Source organism: Mizuhopecten yessoensis, unplaced genomic scaffold (assembly GCF_002113885.1).
Source record: "Mizuhopecten yessoensis strain PY_sf001 unplaced genomic scaffold, ASM211388v2 scaffold8275, whole genome shotgun sequence".
In the NCBI taxonomy this organism is placed as follows: Eukaryota; Metazoa; Mollusca; class Bivalvia; order Pectinida; family Pectinidae; genus Mizuhopecten; species Mizuhopecten yessoensis.
In genome coordinates this window covers 75,767-84,549 of record NW_018407466.1, presented here as the reverse complement: position 1 = coordinate 84,549, position 8,783 = coordinate 75,767, and the positions used below count along the sequence as shown (strand labels likewise).

Sequence of the window (8,783 nt, the reverse complement as noted above, 5' to 3'; positions counted from 1 at the left end):
TAGGACAACGTGATGAAGTGGATGACACATTTTACTATAGAGTAAGACTTGTCAAAACTATGGACGATTTCCCTACCCATCCCAAGTTCGTATGTCCATCACATTATACGGACAAACACAAACCGGAAAATCTTCTTTTGTGAGACCTTTTTCTGACCTTTTTCTGACCTTTGACAAAAACAAAAATCTACGCAGGCAATTCATCAAATCTTGACCAATTTGAAAAAAACCACTCATCCTAAAACAATTAATATCAATTAAAGTAAGTTGTCATTTGATTGTTATTTCATACAGGAAAGAAAGACAAATATCATCAACAAAGCTTAGCATTAATCAACAGGCATGCTTATGTATTTAAATATTCGACTTATTGGGAAATAAATACTCATTTCATCAATATATATATAAGTTATTGTTTTGCTTGAATATATATTTTTTGTTTATCTTAAAACGACACTTTTGTTTTAAAACAGAAGAAAATTTGTTTTGATTTTTAAATTTATAAATAACGTATCCAGTGATTTCTTTTTTTTCATTTGCTTTTTTTCGATAAAATATTGTGTTAAATGCAGCGTGTTTTAGAGTCTCGCCTTCCACCGGGAGCATCGTGTAAAGGATGTAATTAGTGTTTGTATATTAATTTATTTACTTATTTATGTTATTTATATGTGTTATTTATTTATACAGACCAGGTGTTTAAACAGTGACCCCGCCCCCTCGGAGGGCCACCGCCCTTTGTCCTAACGAGCCCATTGTCTGTAGAACCCTGACCACTAACTTCGAGCTAAACCCAACCATCTGTTAACAGACATTTTGGTTATCACAAGTTCCATTTTCCTGAGTAGAGGAATCGATGACGTCTCTAATCAATAGTAAACTGCTTTGTTCCACAGCGCCATTACGGTCAGTTCTTAACTACGTGACTCCATGACGGTAATTAACTTCTTTTTTTCTTCACAAAATCACGTGAAATATAAAATTTGGCTGAATTATTTACCTGTTGAGCGGGCCGACCCGGTGTACAGCTATTGTTGTAATAGGTGATACCAGCTGTTAACAAAACAAGCATGTTTCAAGCTGTTTTTATTACAACAATAGGTTCAATTTTACACATTCTTTCAGCACCCAGTGTAATAATAGACCAGAGGTTACGTAACCGCTCAACCTTAAACCCATTTAGCTATTAAAATGGATTTTTATTTGAAAATTAAATCGTTGTGACTGGGTGGGTTTAAATAGCTGGCGATAACCTTCCTGAAAGGCTTACAAAGTCAGTGATATGTGGGGATCAGGGGTGAGCTAATTATCCAATATTTTACTTTAATCCCCTACCTAAGGAAAGAAAAATCAACTTTCAAATCCATGTTTTGAGGCAAATAAACGGATTAAATAAAAAGCTGTAAAGCCGATGTCGACTCAACACAACGTCGCGGGGTAAACAACTCCACGATATAATACGACGCTTTGAAGTAAACAACCCCTCTTCATAAAAAAAAATAAAAAAATAAAACGAATATAGGGCAGTGAATTTATGGGATGGTCGTTGAATTATAAACACATAAACTTTATTTCTGCCCAGATATTTCATGTGGCCTTCTGTCAGTGGCTGTGGTTTACGGTTTCCGTTTGGCATCTGTCCGTGGCCTTTGTGCTTTCAGGTATACGTTTATTTAAAAAAACACATTTTAGCGTAAATACCATAAAATGTAGTTTTTAATATTCATAAGTCCGAGTGAAATTTTTGAGGTGCCATTATTAAGGGGTCACAATCAGATCAAGGTGTAAATATCTGGAACGAATTTCAGATTGAAATGTTTGATAGACGGAAACATGTGAACCGTATCTTTTAAAGCATTTTAATTTTAGTTTGGCCCTAAGATATATACTTTCCGATCCGATTAGCATTAGAGTCAGACCGCGGCATATTTAGGGCTGGACTGTTTACCTTTCTTGATAGAAAACCTATTCTGAAGATTAAATTTAGTGAAAGTTTATTTAAAAGTTTATTTAAATTTATTTGATCCAATTGATATTTGAAAGAACTTGATTACCACACACCGAGTTTCAACCATGTGAAATATTAAACTAATTAAAAAATTCTATTAAAAACTAGCTTAAAAGGAAACGTAAACCTAGGAACGGTGCCAAAGTTAACTTGCTGACTTTGGAGTTAAGATTTTAATCCTGCGACAAAACTCCCCTCTACACTCGTACTATTAAAAGCCTTTTGTGAAGACAAAGTCGAGAACAAGAGTTCTTTGGTCTGAATATTGTAAATAAGTTTACATCAAATCTTAATTATATTTAAGTATAAAAGTCAGTCATTACGTAGATGTGGACAATATACCAAATCACCATTGTTCGAACTGTTTCAATCTGTACATTTAAAGTAAGCTTATGTTTGAAATCTAATGTGTCATAATATATCAGTCTTTTATACCATGCTAATCTTTTACCCATTTTTTTATTATTATAAGATATAATTCAAACAGTTAACTACAATATATGTTACTATTTCTGAGGATATCTATATTAGTGTATGGAATAAATTTACATTTTGATTTATTGATTTTAGCTTCAATACGTGTAACCTTTTCTAATTACATCTATTTTTGTGTATGGAATATTTTCTGTCAAAAATATAATATCGAATATTTATACTTTGATTAATTGTAAACACTACAAAATACGTCCACTAGAGCGTTGACTACGAGATTTACTCGTAAAACCAATCAGATGTGTGAAGCTCCTATTCAGATAGGTTCTTTGTGAAATCATTTATCGAGAATTATCGCTGTGTGCTTAATTTGAAATTTACATTGTCCTCAGCCGCTGGACTCACTGGTCCGGCCACCATTCCGGTAATTATGTATCTCTCCCGATCGCCTCCGTCATTGATCCAGTATTTTCACATTTCATTTATTTATTATTTATTTGCAGAAATATCGAGCCGGAGCAGATCAATACGTGTAAGAAATTTTGACACATTTTCATGTTATCAGCTTGTTCTGTAAACGGATTTTTGTAATCTTTAGACCTGAGGAGAAAATCAATACTCCAACCCGCACAGATACCTGCCGGCTGGTATGACAATTACCTAGCTGTGGACCACCTCGTCCAGCATCACATCCCCGCTCTTCAGCTTCACTTTTATTTATATCACTAGTTTTTCTGTCTTTTATTGTATACATATATCAAAAAGAAATAAATCTGAAATAGGATTCCGTCCGCTTCGTGCGTGCTTATCACACCTGCGGCCAACCCACCTGTCCACAGGTAACTGGAGTGCGACATCCTCAGCTCTCTCAGGCCATAAAATTAAGTCACACACTAATAGCATTACACATAAGTTAAATGCACGTATATAACATCATATTATTGTTCTGTAGGCCACTTATACATCTATTATTTGTTCGATTATTAAGTTTTTGATTGTAAACAACAATAAGCTGTATACGGGCAGCGTGCATTACATTATACCTCTTTATCAATAGAGATACAGCATACTATATTATCTTTACTAGATCGATCAAACTCAGTGACCAGGAGTTCACATTAAAAGTATTTGACACTGTTACATGATAGAAGTAACAATGTACGTGTTATATACTAGAAGTAACAATGTACGTGTTGTATACTAGAATAACAATGTACGTGTTGTGTACTAGAATAACAATGTACGTGTTATATACTAGAATAACAATGTACGCGTTATATAATAGAAGTAACATTGCACGTGTTGTGTACTAGAATAACAATGTTCGTGTTATATACTAGAATAACAATGTACGCGTTATATAATAGAAGTAACATTGCACGTGTTGTGTACTAGAAGTAACAATGTACTTGTTATATACTAGAAGTAACAATGTACGTGTTATATACTAGAAGTAACAATGTACTTGTTATATACTAGAAGTAACAATGTACGTGATGTATACTAGAATAACAATGTACGTGTTATATAATAGAAGTAACATTGTACGTGTTGTGTACTAGAATAACAATGTTCGTGTTATATACTAGAATAACAATGTACGTGTTATATAATAGAAGTTACAATGTACGTGTTGTGTACTAGAATAACAATGTACGTGTTATATAGTATAATAACAATGTACGTGTTATATACTAGAATAACAATGTACGTGTTGTATACTAGAATAACAATGTACGTTTTGTGTACTAGAAGTAACAATGTACGTGTTTTATACTAGAATAACAATGTACGTGTTATATAATAGAAGTTACAATGTACGTGTTGAGTACTAGAATAACAATGTACGTGTTATATACTACAAGTAACAATGTACGTGTTGTATACTAGAAGTAACAATGGACGTGTTATATACTAGAAGTAACAATGAACGTGTTGTATACTAGAAGTAACAATGTGCGTAGTATATACTAGAAGTAACAATGTACGTGTTGCATACTAGAAGTAACAATGAACGTGTTGTATACTAGAAGTAACAATGTACGTGTTTTATACTAGAAGTAACATTGTACGTGTTATATACTAGAAGTAACAATGAACGTGTTGTATACTAGAAGTAACAATGGACGTGTTATATACTAGAAGTAACAATGAACGTGTTGTATACTAGAAGTAACAATGTATGTGTTATATACTAGAAATAACAATGTACGTGTTATATAATAGAAGTAACATTGTACGTGTTATATTATAGAAGTAACATTGTACGTTTCTATACTAGAAGTAACAATGTACGTGTTGTGTACTAGAAGTAACAATGTACGTGTTATATACTAGAAGTAACATTGTACGCGTTATATACTAGAAGTAACAATGTACATGTTGTATACTTGAAGTAACAATGTACGTGTTATATACTAGAAGTAACAATGTACGTGTTATATACTAGAAGTAACAATGTACGTGTTATATACTAGAAGTAACAATGTACGTGTTGTATACTAGAAGTAGCAATGTACGTGTTATATACTAGAATTAACAATGTACGTGTTATATACTACAAGTAACATTGTACGTGTTGTATACTAGAGTAACAATGTACGTGTTATATACTAGAAGTAACAATGTACGTGTTGTATACTAGAAATAACAATGTACGTGTTATATACTAGAAGTAACAATGTACGTGTTGTATACTAGAAGTAACAATGTACGTGTTATATACTAGAAGTAACAATGTACGTGTTGTATACTAGAAGTAACAATGTACGTGTTATATACTAGAAATAACAATGTACGTGTTATATACTAGAAGTAACAATGTACGTGTTGTATACTAGAAGTAACAATGTACGTGTTATATACTAGAAGTAACAATGTACGTGTTGTATACTAGAAGTAACAATGTACGTGTTATATACTAGAAGTAACAATGTACGTGTTGTATACTAGAAGTAACAATGTACGTGTTATATACTAGAAGTAACAATGTACGTGTTGTATACTAGAAGTAACAATGTACGTGTTATATACTAGAAGTAACAATGTATGTGTTGTATACTAGAAATAACAATGTACGTGTTATATACTAGAAGTAACAATGTACGTGTTGTATACTAGAAGTAGCAATGTACGTGTTATATACTAGAATTAACAATGTACGTGTTATATACTACAAGTAACATTGTACGTGTTGTATACTAGAATAACAATGTACGTGTTATATACTAGAAGTAACAATGTACGTGTTGTATACTAGAAGTAACAATGTACGTGTTATATACTAGAAATAACAATGTACGTGTTATATACTAGAAGTAACAATGTACGTGTTGTATACTAGAAGTAACAATGTACGTGTTATATACTAGAAGTAACAATGTACGTGTTGTATACTAGAAGTAACAATGTACGTGTTATATACTAGAAGTAACAATGTACGTGTTGTATACTAGAAGTAACAATGTACGTGTTATATACTAGAAGTAACAATGTACGTGTTGTATACTAGAAGTAACAATGTACGTGTTATATACTAGAAATAACAATGTACGTGTTATATACTAGAAGTAACAATGTACGTGTTGTATACTAGAAGTAACAATGTACGTGTTATATACTAGAAGTAACAATGTACGTGTTGTATACTAGAAGTAACAATGTACGTGTTATATACTAGAAATAACAATGTACGTGTTATATACTAGAAGTAACAATGTACGTGTTGTATACTAGAAGTAGCAATGTACGTGTTATATACTAGAATTAACAATGTACGTGTTATATACTACAAGTAACATTGTACGTGTTGTATACTAGAATAACAATGTACGTGTTGTATACTAGAAGTAACAATGTACGTGTTGTATACTAGAAGTAACAATGTACGTGTTATATACTAGAAGTAACAATGTACGTGTTGTATACTAGAAGTAACAATGTATGTGTTATATACTAGAAATAACAATGTACGTGTTATATACTAGAAGTAACAATGTACGTGTTGTATACTAGAAGTAACAATGTACGTGTTATATACTAGAAGTAACAATGTACGTGTTGTATACTAGAAGTAACAATGTATGTGTTATATACTAGAAATAACAATGTACGTGTTATATACTAGAAGTAACAATGTACGTGTTGTATACTAGAAGTAACAATGTACGTGTTATATACTAGAAATAACAATGTACGTGTTATATACTAGAAGTAACAATGTACGTGTTGTATACTAGAAGTAACAATGTACGTGTTATATACTAGAAATAACAATGTACGTGTTATATACTAGAAGTAACAATATGCGTGTTGTATACTAGAATAACAATGTACGTGTTATATAGTAGAAGTAACAATGTACATGTTGTATACTGGAAATAACAATGTTCGTGTTATATACTAGAAGTAACAATGTACGTGTTGTGTACTAGAAGTAACAATGTACGTGTTGTGTACTAGAAGTAACAATGTACGTGTTATGTACTAGAAATAACAATGTACGTGTTATATACTAGAAGTAACATTGTACGTGTTGTATACTAGAATAACAATGTCCGTGTTGTATACTAGAAGTAACAATGTACGTGTTATATAGTAGAAGTAACAATGTACGTATTGTATACTTGAAGTAACAATGTACGTGTTATATACTAGAAGTAACATTGTACGTGTTATACACTAGAAGTAACAATGTACGTGTTATATACTAGAAGTATCAATGTACGTGTTGTATACTAGAAGTAGCATTGTACGTGTTATATAGTAGAAGTAACATTGTTCGTGTTATATAGTAGAAGTAACATTGTACGTGTTGTATACAAGAAGTAACATGGTTGATGTTGCATGGTAGTAACAAAATGAATACGCTGTTTATTTGAATTTTAATATTAATTAACGTGTTATTTGGAAGTTGATAGATACAATGATTATGGTGGAGCGTTGAAGTGATAGATTTCATGAGTATGTCGTGAAAAATATCGCTATATTTGATAAGTTTCTATTAATTTACATTCAGTGTCTAATCAGAATAATTGCATTCACCACCGCTGATTATCTCTTCAGATGCAGGAAGAATTCAAGGCTGTTTTGGAACATCTTTTGGTACTTGCACTAAGGCATTTACGTAACTACACTTTGAAGAACCTGTTAGACAATGACCGAAGATTCAATTGAGATATCGATATTTTGTCACACAAGTGATATATCCAGAGGTGGAATTTAAAAACATTTTATGTGATTTCATTCAACGAATAAAAAAATACTTTTTATAAGTTCTGTATCTATATTGTCACTACACTTTACACTACTATATATTACGGTATATATTGTCACTACACTTTAGACAGTTTGGTATATATTGTCACTACACTTTACACTGTATGTTATATATTGTCACTTCACTTTACACTGTACAATATATGTTGTCACTTCACTTTACACTATATGTTATATATTGTCACTACACTTTACACTGTACGGTATATATTGGCATTACACTTTACACTGTACGGTATATATTGTCATTGCACTTTACACTGTACGTTATATGTTGTCACTACACTTTACACTGTACGGTATATAGTGGCATTACACTTTACACTGTAAAATATATGTTGTCACTTCACTTTACACTGTATGTTATATATTGTCATTACACTTAACACTGTACAATATATATTGTCACTACTCTTTACACTGTTCGTTTTATGTTGTCACTACACTTTACACTGTTCGTTATATGTTCTCACTACACTTTACACTGTACAATATATATTGTCACTTCACTTTACACTGTTCGTTATATGTTGTCACTACACTTTACACTGTTCGTTATATGTTGTCACTTCACTTTACACTGTTCGTTATATGTTGTCACTACACTTTACACTGTTCGTTATATGTTGTCACTTCACTTTACACTGTTCGTTATATATTGTCACTACACTTTACACTGATCGTTATATATTGTCACTACTCTTTACACTGTACGGTATATATTGGCATTACACTTTACACTGTTCGTTTATATATTGTCATTACACTTTACACTGTTCGTTATATGTTGTCACTACACTTTACACTGTTCGTTATATGCTGTCACTACACTTTGCACTGTTCGTTATATGTTGTCACTACACTTTACACTGTACAATATATATTGTCACTACACTTTACACTGTTCGTTATATGTTGTCACTACACTTTACACTGTTCGTTTATATATTGTCACTACTCTTTGCACTGTTCGTTATATGTTGTCACTACACTTTACACTGTTCGTTATATATTGTCCCTACACTTTACACTGTTCGTTTATATATTGTTACTACTCCTTGCACTGTTC

The 8,783-nt window shown here is 31.8% G+C and overlaps 1 long non-coding RNA gene across 1 annotated transcript; it reads left to right on the top strand.

Annotated features, from left to right (window-relative positions):
* The first annotated feature begins 832 nt into the window (after nucleotides 1–832).
* On the top strand, nucleotides 833–7,613 carry LOC110455553. Its single transcript, XR_002463460.1, has 3 exons — nucleotides 833–933; nucleotides 2,941–2,969; nucleotides 7,502–7,613. It is a non-coding gene; the product is annotated as an uncharacterized LOC110455553 (long non-coding RNA).
* Nucleotides 7,614–8,783: the final 1,170 nt, after the last annotated feature.